Source organism: Notechis scutatus, chromosome 1, assembly GCF_049901735.1.
Source record: "Notechis scutatus isolate UNSWTSFEM ecotype Mainland chromosome 1, rNotScu1.2, whole genome shotgun sequence".
NCBI lineage: Eukaryota > Metazoa > Chordata > Lepidosauria > Squamata > Elapidae > Notechis > Notechis scutatus.
In genome coordinates, this window is record NC_142009.1 from 268658104 (window position 1) to 268674265 (window position 16162).

General features: G+C 39.2%; 1 long non-coding RNA gene across 1 annotated transcript in view; it reads left to right on the forward strand.

The window, feature by feature from the left end:
* The first annotated feature begins 1303 nt into the window (after positions 1 to 1303).
* LOC148133365 (uncharacterized) overlaps positions 1304 to 16162 on the forward strand; it is a 30654-nt gene continuing 15795 nt past the window's right edge. The window contains exons 1-3 of the long non-coding RNA XR_015746700.1: positions 1304 to 1352; positions 4443 to 4565; positions 6637 to 6782. This is a non-coding gene — a long non-coding RNA (uncharacterized LOC148133365). The remainder of the gene's footprint in view (positions 1353 to 4442; positions 4566 to 6636; positions 6783 to 16162) is intronic.

The following is a 16162-nucleotide window of genomic DNA, read 5'->3' on the forward strand; positions in this document are numbered from 1 at the left end:
GCTGAAAACGTGTTTTCTACAATATAAAATTTCAGGGTGGGAGATTGGGGCTTTCTATATGACTCAAGTTATTTTCTAAGAAAATACTGTCCTTCCCCATTGTACATAATCTAGTAAAATCTTTCCTAATCTACACCCTCAGACCTACAACTCCTATTATCCCAATTATTTGGTATAATGTTGACAGTGGATGAAGGAAGTCATTTTTTGACACTTTTGGAAGATATCAGATATGGTCAATGTCTGGAACTTACTACCTGATTCTGTTGTCATCTAGTCAAACCCCCACACCTTTTCCCTCAAACTAACCTCTATTGACCTCACCCTATCCCTAAGAGGTCTGTAAGGGGCATGCATAAGTGTACAATCGTGCCTACCATCCCTGTCCTATTGTCCCCAATTATTAGTTCCTATTTCTTATATTTAAACATATGTTTATTTTTATTTATATTATATTGTAAGCATTTGACAAAATAAATAAATAAAAATAAATAAAAAAATTATACACACCAATCAAGGCCTTCATTCCAGTTCATACTGTTCCTCTTGTCAAAGTGACCTCCAATGGAAAGGATGATTTTATCCTGATAAACAGAAAACATGATCGCTGCCTGGTAGATGCATTTAGAAACAGAATAGAGAAACAGGCAAGACAACATCTGTGTTGGGCAATCAAAGCCACACAAAGACTGCTCTCTGAGATACAGACAGGAATTAGCTTGAAGCATTTCTTCTCTCATTCAATGCTTCTCCCTGTAGGAAATGACATTTTCTGAAAGGAATGTCCTTTCAGAAAACCTATTGGCTTTCAAGTGTCACTGCACCGAGTTTCCTGTAACTGCAGCCCAGCAAAACTCAGATTAGCTCCTCATTTTTGTAAAGAGGAACATGTGAGTTTGGGTTTCTTTAAGATAGATCAGCATGTGTTTATGTAAAATCAACTACAGGAAAGCTGGGTGCTCCAAATATTGTGTAAAAGTGCATCGGGATGGTCCGGTGACTTGAATCCTGTGTTCTAGCCTTAGTTCTGTAGAGCTAAAAGAGGAATAATTCAAAGGAACCCACCTTCTGTAGCTGTGTATTGAATTCAACTTTCAAAAAGTAGTTAAAAGCTATAGATGTACTGTACATTCACAGAATCTTATCACTTCAAAATAATTGAGGCTTACTTTTGAATAAACAGGGATAGGCTTTCACTGCAAAGCCCTTTTCTTCTCTTTAAATTTATAATAATTATGAAAAAGCACTACATGCACATACATAGGGAGCTATGCATTGTAATGTTTCTTCTTTCCTTTTACAAAGCTTTTTGGGAGGCAGGAAGAATGATACACAAGAGATGGAGATCTGAGGTGATGAAATAAATGTGTTTTTTTTTAAATCTGTCGCTTCTCATGATGGCAACAATATAAGAGTGTTTATTGTTGCCTGCTACTGGAGATACTCAGAGGCACTTGCTATGTATATTTATCTTACAGAGGTTAAAAAAAACCCTACTTTTAGTTGATTGTGATTTACATACATTTATATAGCATAAGAGTTTTAATTATTACTTTGTCATCTGGGTTAACAAGTGGCCCTGTGATGTAAAGTTCATAAAAAGAGTAAAAAATGTGTTCTAATATAGGAGTGACCAATATTTTTCAGACTAGAGGTTACATCCTTGCTGCAAAGCCATGGGAAGCTTGAGCAGTGATACTGTGATATCAAACACAATAGGCAAGGCCAGTGGTGGGATTCAATTTTTACTATCAGTTCTGCGGGCATGGTTTGGTGGCCGTAGCATGGCTTGGTGGACGTGGCAGGGGAAGGATACTGTAAAATCTCTATTCCCTCTCCATTCCTGGGGGGAAAGTTACCACCGGTTCTCTGAACTACTCAAAATTTCAGCTACTGGTTCTCCAGAACTGGTCAGAACCTGCTGAATACCACCTCTGGGCAAGGTTCTCTCTTTCTCCCTCTCTCTCTTTTTTAAGGGAATATGGCATATTTGGGGAGATTAGACTTTTTATCCCATCATATGTACAGCAAAGATTTGACTGATTTGTTCAGATTATTGGTTTTAAGGAGTGCAGTGGATATTGGCCAAAAATAAGCAAGGATGCAAAAGGTCAAATGTCCCAGCAATTGTTTTGAAGATTCTAATACTGGGAGGAGTCAAATAATGTCCTTCTTTGAGGGGGGTTTTTTTTGGTGGGGGGGAGAGGGGAGAGATTGGTGAATATTTTCAAGGGTAAAATAAGTCTGTTAAGCCTTGTAGCACCAATTCTACTTAAAAAAAAAAATAACTTCCACCCGAATCTGAGACTCCTTTAGATTCTGATTCCACTCACTCGCAATTCATGGAGTATCCCTCAAGCCAGTAGAAGCTGCAGTATGTGCCATTACGTGCTTTCAAATTCTCAAATCCTCCTCAAGAAAAAAGGTTCCAAAACTTTCCGGTCTACTCACTATTCAAGTGACTCTAAGAAGTATAAATGTCTTGGGGGTGGCACATAACTGGAGACTTGCCCAACCCAGCTTTAAGAAAAGAAGAAGAACCTCCCACAAAGGACCTAATAATGGAATTATAGCTGCTTGATTATTAAGAAAAACAACAACTTTAGTTTGAAGACGATTAGTTTTGTAAGAACAATATTTGAGGCATCAGTGTTCTTGCTTATAAAGGCCACATTTTGCAGGCTGTGTATCTCATTCCACTATTTTAATTCCCATCATCTCATCAAGTATTAGAGTATGTAAACAGGCTACTAACATGTTGTTATATTTGTCATTAATAATAAGCAATTAGATGCTTATTTTTAATCTCTTGGATGCTGGAGAGGAGAAATCACTTAAACATTTGTAAAGCACCCCTTGGAGAATTATACAGATAACATCTCTAAGAGGCAAATGAAATTCATAGAGCATCATACACTGAAAATGTCCCTCCCTTTCAATATTCTCTAGAGATTAGGGTTGTCAGATCCAAGAGACAAAAATCCAGATAACTATATGGAAGTTTTCTGTTTCTCATCCCCGCACCTAGAGGCTGTTTGCATCTATGGATGTTTGCATCCCAATTTTGACAAATATATTAGAAATATCATTTCTAGTAATTGCAGTCAACCAAGAAAACAAAAACCGCACCTTTACCTGTTTGACCAGCAGGCAGTCCCCATTATTTCTCATGTGATTATATTGGTAGTTTTGTCAAAAACTGGCAAAATTCTTGCCACTATCTATGGTATTGCTTCCAATTTGGTAAATATAGATTAAGACAACGTATAAATAATGAACGGCTCTCTGCATTGAGAGAAATCAACTCCAGCAAATTCAGAACTAACCTGATCAAAGGTCAGTGTGAAAAGTGTCCTCACAATTATTATTATATTAGCCTAAAGACCCAAATTGCATAAAAAAATACAGGGAAGTTTGAAATTCACTGTTTAGCATATTGTATGAATCTAGCCATGGATTGCAGTGTGTGAACCCAGCCAATATGATAGAGAAAGAAGGACAAGAAAGTATTTTGTCTGTCTGTCTTATTGTCCTTCTTATATTCTAATTCAAAATGAATATCCTTGGATAAATCAATTTCATTCCATTGTATAGATGTAATCAAAATCTAGCCCTAAAATATACCAATTCTCCATTCTGCTGAATTACAGAATTATTCCATTGTCACATGCATAGTGTTTCCTAGTAGAAGACCTTCCGCATTCACTCGCTAAATCCCAGGAACAATAAGGGTTAGAAAGTGAAATTTCCACCTCAGGATGACAATGGTGATTACGTACCATCCAGTTTTTGTTAACTCTTAATGACCACATAGACAGACTTACCATTAGATCTCGGAGATCTCCCATAATTTTATCTCAACAACAGCCCCATGGAATGGTTATTGAGGAAAATTATTCTGGAACACACACATACACACACACACACACACACACACACACACACACACACTGATGATCTATTCCTAGCCTGATCCTTTAGTTCTTCCAATGGTGCACTCATCACTACTGTGAGTCTATTCAGGTTTCCCAACATTAGAACCTTTTCCAGAAAGCTGAGTCTTTCCATAATGTTCCCAATGTAGTATAGTTCAAGTCTGGTCATTTCTGCCTTGAGTGAGAACTCTAGGTTGATTTATTTGACTCATGACTCATTTGTTTTATATTTTTCCACCTCAAACCTTTCTCTTTTAGCATTATTTCTGAGGGGCAAAAAACTTTGATTTGACTTTGACCTGTTCCAAGAATGCACAAGGAAAGAGTAGAATTACACAGGCAGTTCTAAAGCCTATCCTAAGCTTTGTTCTAAAGTCTGACTGGGGTTTATTGAATGGTAATTTCCTGCTCAGTTTCTTTTCCCTATCTCAGTCTCTAGGTATCCAGATAAGCTAGAGTTCCTCTTCTAAATCTTTCCTTGAGCTATTTCTTATCCTCTTCCATCAGCTTCCCTACTGTTGGAAATGGAAGCTGGAGGCTGATTGGAAAGTAAGGTTCCCTTTATTGATGAAGCAGACCCACCAACCACATGTGATTCAGGGACGACTGACAAAATGAAGTTTAGAATGGGTGAGTTTTTATACCTTCTAGATTCCTATGGGGGTTATGTAGGGGTCATGGCTGACTCTATAGGCAAAAGAGGAAATGCAAATCCTAAGTGTTTGTCTGAGCTAATTTTGTTTGTCGCTTATCTGAGTTTCTGTCTTGACCCAGTCTTTCTGTATGGATTACCAAATCTGCATGTCTAAAAGCTGGCCTCCTCAGTTTCTGCTTGCAGCAGGGAAACTGGGGCTGGTTTCTACTTTCCTTAAGGTTTTTTATTTCTCCTTTAGGGAAAATATTTTATTCTGCCTTTTTAATATTTCCCAAAATATTTCATTCTTCGGGGTGGGGGTGGGGGCTTTGGAGGTTATCTGAATTTCATAGTATCATTTCTGGTGGGAACAATTGAGTGCATGGGTAGAACCCCAAGAAAGCTAAAATGCTCGGATTGTATTCTGCACCTAAAACTAATTTCATTATTTTCCTATGTTTTTATATTACTATTGCATACCTAAAGGCCAAGCGCTACATAAAGACACCATGTAGCAAATAACATCTGTTATCCCAGATTGTGATGTTTTAAAGCTATATATTTCTTAAGCCAATAAGAAGGAAAAAAGAATGAGAGCACCACAACACAGCATAAATGATCATCTGTGTATTATGCTTAAAAATTCTTAACTTGTAGCCATTTTCAGCTACAAACTGTTTACCCTATGTTCTCTTCTGTTCCAACCAGAATTGTAGCTGTAAAGTTTAGATTATTCATTTGCCAAAGAAAGTAACTCAGCTATTTAAGCTCAGCATTTATCTGTAATGCTTTCCCTTAAAAAAAAAAAGCAAGTATCTAGCCCATATGGATGTTGAGCACTTTTCTAACATTTTCTGCAAATAGTTAAATGATTTAAATATAAATTCTACATGTATACAATCCAATAAATATGGTAAAAAAAATATGGATGGTGATGGAACAGAATGTCCGGCATTAATACTTATTTACATTAAACTGTCTTCCAACTCTTTCCTGCTACCTTTAGATCTCAGACATCTCCCATAATTTTATCTAACAAAAAGCCCATGGAATGGTTATTGAAAGAAATTATTCTGGGACACACACACACACAAACACAGTTTTTTGCAACTGAACATTATGGAGGAGTCTTGCTATTGGACTTCTTCCCCAAGACTATGAAGACAATTGGAATATGTTACAAAATGTCTGTTATAGCCTTTCTAAATCTTGTACCCTTTATATGTCCCCTGTTCAGTTCTCAGAGCCAGCATGTTCAATGTTCTAGGACAGATGTATTTATAGAGGTTGAAGGTTGACCAAATGAAAAACAAGAAGGTAGGTTGAAAGAGATTCTCCCTGTTTGAGAGACATGGGTGATTAAAAAATATGAAAGAAAGAAAGAAAGAAAGAAAGAAAGAAAGAAAGAAAGAAAGAAAGAAAGAAAGAAAGAAAGAAAGAAAGAAAGAAAGAAAGAAAGAAAGAAAGAAAATTCCTAGAAAAAAGATACTTGATATTTCCTTATCTCTCTGATTAGAAACAATTTTTAAAATCCTAAGTAAAATAAGGATTTCAATGTAAATTACGCAAAATAAAACAATGTATACAAAGCTGCTTAATCTGTACATTTAAATGTGCTGATTTTAGTTTATCTTTATAGATTGGCTGATTTCTTTTAACACAGAGCAGCCAAACCAAAAGTCAAAATGAAAAATAGAGAGGAAGTTGTGATTTCATTTTAAGCATAAAATGTGGACAACTGGTAATTACATTGGGATAAAACACTCAGGGCAATAATCACATGAACGCAATCTTCTTCTTGCTGGATGTGTAGGCCATGGCTTTCCCCAGGCAGTTCTGTTTAGTTGCATTTTCTCTTTTCTTAGTGGCCCCCAAACACCACACTGAATTCCAATTCTTAATGCACCTTTTATGGAAATTTGAGAAGCAGCAATGCACAATAACATCATCCCAGAGACCTTTGCTGAACACCATTGATTGCCACCAATCCATGGCTAATGAACCTTGTAAGCCAATGCTTCATGTGTCATCTTGCATTTCATTACAGTATGTCACTTGTTTCCCCAGGTTATAAGCAATTTCAGAAAGAATCTGCCAATCCCCACCCGGATTCCAGGACCCAAATTCAGCTGGAAAAGAAACATGACTACAAAACAAACCTGACAGAACATCAGCACTTGTTCTGGGAAAGAGGCCTGATCATTCCTCTCGGAGTTAAGTGCACTATTCTTTTCTTCATTCTTGCGCACTATGTTCTCATTTCCCTCAATAATCATCCACTTTTGTGTTTTAAAAAGACAGCTGCTGCTATTTTAAGGATGCACTCAATTTTGTCACATTTGTCACAGAGGCACGGCATGAAGTATTTCAATTGTTTTGTTGCATACTCAGCTAGTCTAACTCTAATTTTTGATAGGCAAAAAAAAAAAAAAAAAGGAGGGGAGGGGGAAGAAAGTATTTCATTTTAAAATCACTCCTTTTATGGTGTTCAGAAAGCAAAACCTTTACCGGATTGCATTGCTACTCTATTCCTGTACAGTTTTCCATGCTGATGAATAAGAATCAATTGCTTAAATAACGAGTCTATTAAAAACTCGCTCAGAAAGAACGCTGTTGGCAAGCTGTATAAAGAACATTTTAAGTAGATGTCATTTCTATCCAGTGATCATACTTCTATCTATTACCCGGTATTTCTTTTAGGAGGCTGGTGGGCCTGGTAGCTATAGAAAGAAATCTACTACGTATGAAATGCTACAGAAAAGATGCTGTAATATCACAGTTCAAACAGCAAAATGTCTTCGGCACAGCGGTAGGGCTTCATCCTTCCATGCTGTGCATGTAGAAAGGGTTCAGTGTAAAGGCCCTAGATTCAGTTAGTAAGGTTATCAAGTAAGTTGAAGGGCCAGGCATTTCTAATCATGGAAAGTTGCTGCCAATATGAAAACATAGATGTAAATAGATTGAGGTTTTCATTCTACAGGTAGCAAGACCCTATTTAAAACCAGCCCAGAATAAACCTTTGAATATAGTTACACCTGTCAAGCAAGTGCTGAGTATTAATAATACTTTCTTACCTACTGAAGCTCAAGGAGTTTGAAAGAGCTGTGTTTGTTAGACATCTTTGCAATTGATTCATAAAAGTTTCTCTTCTTTGGCCCGCTTGTCTTCCTTCAAGTCTTTCCCTTGCCCCGCACTGAACATTCCCAGAAATGTTAAAACCAGAGGAAAATGTTAAATCCCACCAAATTGCAGTTGCTTGAGGAGAAAAGACAAACATCCAAGAGCCAAGACGTTTGAGATCAACCATCTTGGATGGCAATTTTGGTTACATCTGCCTGATGTCAATTCTAAGTATGGTTGGGTTGTAACTCGGACAGTTGTATAACATTACAATAACTCTATAGGAACCACAGATCCATAACACACCCATGCAGTAAGCCCGTGGTGGCTAACCTTTTGGGGCTCCTGTGCCAAAAATTGTGCATGCGCTTGCATGCTCGCACTCACGTGCCAGCACCCAGAAGGCAATGTGCACCCCCCCCCCCACATCCCCTACGCATGTGCACACAATCTCCCCCTCCCGCTCACCCCCCTTAGCTGCACTGCACCTCACAGCTGATTTTTGGCCGGTTTGAGGCCTTTTCGGCCTCTCAAGGGCTTGAGGAAGGCTTCTGCAGGCTTCTACAAGCTTTGTAGGCTGAAATCTACCCCCATTTTGTCACTTCCTGTTTTTCCCAAAATATCGGAAGTGACGAAACGGGGCTAGATTTTGGCCTACAAAGCTTGTAGAAGCCTGCAGAAGCCTTCCTCAAGCCTTTGGGAGGCTGAAAAAGGCCTCAAACTAGCTGAAAATTAGCTGTGAGGCACGCACATGCACAGTGAGGTAAGTTTGCCTGCAGCCCGCGTGCCGGCACAAATGCCTCTGCATGCCCCCATGGTTCGTCATCGCGTCTGTAAGCTGTAAAATATTCCAACCTAGGCTGTTATGACTGCCTCTACTGGAATGAAGCATTTTATTGCTGCTTAAGGGGAACAAATCCAATCCCCCTCCCTGCCCCTGAGCTCAAAGTCCTAGTTTGCACATCCCTAACTCAGGCTGTGCTTTAAGACCTAATACATTAATAGAGGCTGACCATTCAAGTTCTCAAAGGTTCTCAAACAGGGAGAATCTCTTTCAACCTACCTTCTTGCTTTCAGCCTTCAACCTCTATAAATATATATTTTCCCTAGATCATTGAACATGCTGTCTCTGAGAACTATACAGGAGACACATAAAGGGTACAATATTTATAATAGACATTTTGTAATATATTTCAATTGTCTTCATAGTCTTAGGGAAAAGGTCCAATAGCAAGACTCCTGTCAACTCATAAAACATTTCTCTGGACTTTTAGAGTTGCCAACAGAAAGGGAGTGGGGAGTAGTGTGGCAACTTGCAAAACCAAAACTGCATTCCATAAATGTTTTCATAGATAGTTTCCAAGTAACTGAAGTTTCTGCTGCGCAAAATTCTAACTGGAGGGTATGATTGATGACTCTTGGCTATGGATGTGTCCCATTGGAGAACATGAATCATGATACACCCAGGGAGTGAGGGAAAACCAGGGTCAAGGGTGACAATGAATTATGTGTCTCAGTGTCGGCTACACCCAGGCAGCACCAGCATTTCTACTCCTAATAAATCTCCTTTAAGCTTTGAAAATCCAGCTAGAGACTACCAGGTAACTACTGGAGCCCTGACAACTCCTCCATAATGTTCAGTTGCAAAAAACTGTGTGTGTGTGTCAGAATAATTTCCCTCAATAACCATTCCACGGGCTTTTTGTTGGGATAAAATTATGTAGACATAACCTGCAGTGGCATGTCTGAGGCTATGGGCTAACAAGTGCTCAAAAACTTGTTTCAAATGCAGTGATACAACATTTGTTTGCAATCACAATCGTGCAAACTTCAAGCTGTACCGGCAGGGTATTTGCTTTTAGCGTCAGAGGTAGAAGAGTCTGGGCTGGGCTGATTTCAGGCACTGAGAGCATAATTACCCTGTACATGCAGTGCTAGCAGAGACAATTTTAGTTACTTAGGGGAAAGTAACTTAGGAATCTAATGAATAAGCAAGCAACCAGTTGTGTTGCATTGGGAAACCTGAGTGTTTTAGACAAATGAATGGGGGGAAAGACGCTTATGCCCTAGAGCCAAAGGGGGAGGGTGCTCAGTTCCATGACATTTTATCTCTCTTAACAATGAAGGCACCAGTAGATAACCCACAAGGAGCAAGCTCAAGACGTCTGCCTCCCAGGCTTCCCAAACAAATGCTGTGCAGTTGTGTTCCCACATGAATGCCATTCTATTGAGGGTGCCCAGAAAGGAAGCACAGATATTACCACCAATATTGGCTAGGTCTATCACTAAGCCATGTGTTAAGTAAGGTATAGTTGGCTGAAAAAGCAATAGTTTTGGAAATCACAATGGCTGGTTTCCCACAAAAACGTAGCCCAAGTCAAGCAAATCACATTATGTTGCATGTTGTGAGGCTCATGAGGTCCATATCTGTCAAAAATATTTCCAGTTAGGGGGATGTGGCAGTGTTAGCAGTGATAGCATGATGGCAATGTTCCAATATCTGAGGGGCTATCCAGGGGTGGGATTCAAATTTTTTAACAACTGGTTCTGTGGGTGTGGCTTAATTAGTGGGCATGGCTTGGTGGTCATGGTATTGTCTGGGTGTGGCCAACTCAATATCACTCCCAACAAGGCACGCATCTCCTCACCTGGCCTCTCACGACTGTGCAGATGCTGCAACAGTCGTAAGTGTGAAAAAGGGCCATAAGTCACTTTTTTTCAGTGCCATTGTAACTTTGAATGGTCACTCCACACAAGCAAAGTACCAGCAAAGGAGGGGGAAAAAACTCCACAGAATTTCCTGAGACAGAAAGTCTAGTCCTACCAAGAATGTAATAAGGGTTAACGGAGAGGCAGTTTTTGTAAGTAACACCAGAATGTTTCCTTCCTGCCTTACTTACAGGATTAGGCCAGTAATTTCTTCTAACAACCAGTTCTCTGAACTGCTTAGAATGTCAACAACCGGTTCTAGCAAATAGGTGCAAACTGGTAGAATCCCACCCCTAGGGCGTGGAAGAGGGGCTCAACCTATTTTCCAAAGCTCCAGAAGTAAAGCAATGGTTGGAAACTAATCAAGGAGAGAAGCAACCTAGAACTATAATTTTTCCAACAGTGAGAACCATAAACCAGTGGAACAGATTGCTTTCAGAAGATTGGGGTGTTCCATGTCTAGAGGCTTTTAAGAAGAGACAGCCATTTGTCTGAAATGGTATAGTCAGTTAGTGGGATTCAAATTGTTTTACCACCACCAGTTTGGTGGGTGTGACTTGGTGGGCGTGATTTGCGCACGTGCACGTGTCTTGTGCACATGCATGGCAAATGCGTGCTTCATGCTTGTGCAGAGGCTTTCCTACTGACCTTCTGCACTCCTGCACTCTCCCTGTGTCTTCAACAGCTGACACACGGCAATCAGCTGTGCCGTGGGAAGCAGCTGAGGTTGAAAAGCAGGAAATAAAGGTCGGTATGGAGCCAGGGCAGGCGGGTGGGCCCAGCAGCTGATCGTCGGAGTGAACCAATGTGCTCCCGGATGATCTTCGGAGCTACCGTTTCAGCCAAACCAGTAGAATCCCACCCCTGGGTATAGGGTCTCCTGCTGGAGCAGAGGGTTGAACTAGAAAAGGGGTCTCCAACCTTGGCAACTTTAAAACTTGTGGACTTTGCTGGCTGAGGAATTCTGGGAGTTGAGGTCCACGAGTCTTAAAGTTGCCAAGGTTGGAGACCCCTGGAGTAGAAGACCTCCAAGGTTTCTTCCAACTCTGTTATTCTGTTCTGTTATTCAGTGGTTTTTCAGAGAATAGGAGTGGGCAGGACAAGGCATAAGATGAAAGAGAGGGGATCTCAAGGCAGGTGCAGTCTTCCTGCCACAGCTGTCAGCACCTGGCTAGTTTTCACTCACTATCCCCATCACTGTTGCATGGTTGCACTTCAGAATTAAGGTCAAGGTTGTTGCTGCTGCTTTTTACCATTTCTACATCTGTTTTTTTTTAAAAAAGAAAACTGGGAAGGGTTATTAGATGTTTCCTGTCCATTCTTATAAGAATGGATTAGCCCTCCATACATTTCTGTTTGAGGATATGTGCATCGCATGTGCACATAAAAAAAATGTCCGGAAGCTCCATCACTCTATCTTGACTTTTTGACTCATACCCCGCAGACACCCCCAAGTATGTCTGTGCGTAGCTTTTAAATGTACAAATATTTCTGTGTTATTTATGACATACATTGTTTTTATATGCTTTTTTAAAAATATGTCCCCGTTCTCTTTAGGAGCCTGTCTCATGCCACTCAGAAGTGTGTCTAGTCTAGCCCCTGACTTACCCAAAATTGCCCTGTCCCAAATCCCCGTATCATCAGAGTGGAGCTGCAGTCTGTTCATAAGACTAATCTTGTCAAGAGAACTGTTGGAGATGCTTTAGCACAGAACAATGAGGTGGTTGTGCTTAATATCCCCTCAGTGTATTTATCACCGTTCTTATTCTGAGAGACAAAGAGTCTGCAGGCCTCTCTGTATGCAAGCACTACAACCCACAAATCAGCGGTAGCAGCCCTCTTTGTTATGCCTCTCTCCTTTGAGTTAATTTCTTAGAGAGGCAGCTTGATAAGAACCTGACCTGCAATAACCAAGTCGCTTAATAAAGATTTGCTTTGATGCACACATTGTTCAAGGTTTCTATTAACAAGGACGGGGAAAGTTCCCCTCCGCTAGATGTAATCACTAGCGTACTCAGGCACAATGAGCAGTGTGTGTCTCATCCCAGGCAGCCCCCACTCTTATCGGCAGAGTTTTGGACAGAACTGAACCACCCACACACATATTTGCCTAAGTCAGAATCTCATTAATATTAATGCCAGCCACAGGCCGGTTTAAAGGCAATCAAGCCAAGAGAAATGCCATGGCTCAGAGCCTGCGAAGTATCATCTTGACCTTTTAAATGAGTGCGCAGAGCAACAGTTGTTAAAAAACAGTCAGCAATTGCTGTGTCAACAGAGAGCTTAAAACAGGCATGTAATTTCATCTTCCAAGAAACAAGGCAAGCTCCCAAAGACTGAAGGAGTAATTGTGTGAGCTGGTAATTTCTCTAAGTACAGCCACATTTATGAAATTCTCTTCCATTCATGCCGCTCTCTCCCTGGCTTCCTTGCAATAAGAACCTGTCACATTGATTGGATAATAGGTAAGTTTGAAAGAAGCCAACTACCAAAACAGCAACTCTCTCTCTCTCTACCCCCATAGACCGCTGAATGCAGGAAATAAGCTAGCTCTATGGCCAATGATAAATACTCGAGCTTGTTGCAAATTTGGATTTTCCACCTAGAAGTCTTTTCAAAGGTTTGCAGGAGCCTATAATGGAAAAGCTTAAATCTAGAAAGTTAATGAGTCATTGGTCTCAGCTGTCAAGCTCCTCATATTCACAGTCTTGGCAGATTTCAATATCTGCATGAAGCTCATATCTTGCCTGGAGTTGCTTGGGAATTCATGGCTGTCATAACAACTATGGGCCTATTCAACCAATATTGGGTCCAATGCATGTAGCAGGATATTAAGGGAGTTGATGATTCATTGGCACAAAAATCCTTGCTGGCTAGGAAGTATAAGCCCATTTAAGATGAATTCAAGCTAGCTATAAGCTCTATAGAGGCAAAGGACTGATAGATCAGCAAGTTTTCTGAAATCTTCCTGGCACTTTCTTGACATTTTAACTGACAATCCAAATATATCTGCCCTAAATGTAGAATAGTTTCAGCCTTTTAATATTACGAAGCTACAATAGTGAAGCACTTAAGGTAATGGTTTTAATTGGATCCAATCAAAGATTGCTCAATTTATTTCAAGATCAGAACAGGAGCTCCAGGAATAACTCATCCCATTCCTTATTAGCCCTAAAGCAACCCATTACAACTCCTTCCTGGATATGGAATGTGATTTGTGGATATGTTGCATTCTTGTTATTGTAGGCTTCCCAGAGATGCCCTTCTTTGTGAGATGGGTGGCTGTAAATCTAATAGATAAGGAAATAAATAAAATTTGTCCAATCTCCCATTCTCTACCATAATAGTATGGGTACCATGTAATAGTGTCTACTGTGTTTTAGAGTTTTTAAGAATTAGAATGCAACCGGAGAAAAAGTTGACTATTATGAAGGAATAAAGTACTTCAAATAACATGCCACATGTTCATCCTCAGAGGTACTATGAACAGAAATAAAAGGTAACAGGGATAGAGTTCAATTTACAAAGGTAAAAAAACAAAGCAGCCATGTTTCAACTATATTATTTACAATTTTCTGCCCGCAATTATATGTATTTTGGGGATATTTATTGTTATGCAAAGCACCAAGAAAGAATAAGAAATAATATACTGAAAAAAAAATTTAAAAAATGACAAAAAAGTAAAGGAAATACAGCTGTACCTATTTTAGACCAACACGATACTTATACTTTTTCTTCTTGCTTCCATCATGGTTCTCTTGATTCATGCATTGCTTTTTGTTCAGTAAACTTCTTCCTCCCCACCCCCTCATCAGCACTGTCCAAACATAATTTTCTCCGTATTCTCTTTTCTCTCAACTCTATTTCTTTTGAGATTCATAAGAATAAGCTTGCTGGATTAGACTGAGACTCATCTTAGTTCATTATTTTGATTCTCATAGTAGCCAACCAGATGCCCCTCAGATGCTTCTGATTAGGAGATGGATACATCTTGTTCCCCTGAAACTTGTATCTGGAGTTATGCTGTTCCTAACCTGGAAGTAACCTACTAGCCCTGGATAGACCTATCTTCCCTTAATTTATTCAATCCTTTTTTTAAATCATAAAAGTTAGCGGATGCTACCATGTGTTGTAGTACATGTGCTATCTGGAGAAGTGCTTCCTTTGATCTATTTTAAATAGTTTTCTATTCAGCTATATCAACAGCTTTTGGAGCTAGTGTTTTGAAAGATGGTGAAAGACTTACTCCTGTCCACTTGATTTCAACTTCCATGATTTTATATATCCCAATCATATCAGTTGGTCTTCCCCAAGCTGAAGAGTTCCAAGCATCCTACAGAGAAATTTGTGTAGCAGAATTGTATTATTTTTCCAAATACGGAGACCACAAAGTATTCAAGATGCATATATTTGTATAAAGATCAAGGCATAAATTTGTATAAATATTAACAACATTAGCATTTTATTTGCAGTTCCTTTCCTAATCTAAATTCCCTAGTCTGGAATATGCCTTTTTCTTTTTGTAGCTGCCACACACTGAGCAAATATCTTCAATGTGCTCTCTTCTAAATCAATAGCCTTTGATGCAAAACTTTGTTGAAGGCACTTTGAAAATCTAAGTATACAGTGTTGACCAGTTATATGCCTGTTGACCTTCTCAGAAATGTAGAAGATTTGCTATCTGGATTCACATTGGTAGAATCCTTGCTAATTTACTTTCTGTAAGACTTTTATATGCTTATTACTTTTATTACTATTGCTACCAATTTGGAACAGACATTAAAATGACTTATACTTTCGGGGATTTGCTCAGTGTCCTTTAAAAAAAAAAGTAGTGTCACAATGGCTACCCTCTGGACCCAATGGCCCTGATCTGAGTACAAGGTACATATTTGGGTTGTTAAACACAACCTGAGGTCTTTGGAACCTCTCAAGTGGATGCCATCAAGAACTAAGTGTAATTTTTCAAAATGTCCTAAAATGTCTTGTTTCTTTCATTGGCTTTAGCTGATCCAAATCCAGCCATAAGAAAATCAATACAGGCTCAAGTATCTCCCCTATATCTTCTGTAATAAAAACAGATGCAAAGAACTCATTCAATTTCTCTGCAGTCTCCAAATCCTCCTTGAGCAGCACTTTTATTCCTTTGTCACCTAAGAAATCCTGGAGAAAATAGATGTGGTGACGAAGAGCTGAAACTGATTTAATGCCATCTAATGAATCAAGGAATCGTCTAAGAAAACTACTTCCCTGGCTAGTTTTATGCTTTGTATCTCTTTAAAGAAGTCTCTATTATTCCTCTTTATGCTTTTGGCCTTACACTCCTAAAATGCCTTATAATTCTTCTGTCAGAACTGGTGTTCCTTTTTGTTCTCCTTAGAAAGGACTGGATTTACATTTTCTGAAAGAAAACAACTTTGCAGCTTCCTGGATATTATCAGAAAGCCATGCTGGCCTTTTTCTGCTTGTGGCTGACCTTTCTTATATTAGGGAATATTTTCTACCTGAGCCTCGGTTGTGGTGGTTTTAAATAAATTTCAGGCAGTATGAAGACATTTAGCCATGTTGACTTTTCCCATCATTCTTATTTTCATTGGTTCCTTAATTTTTTTTTGATGATTTCCCTTTGGAAGCAAAAAGTGATGACATTGTCAACTTCCTAGTTGCATGTTTGCTAAGTGTAATAGCATGATAACTGTTTCCTATGCCACAAGGATTTTTTTAAATACTTATCATGGTTATTGCAAGTTTTTTTGCACCATGT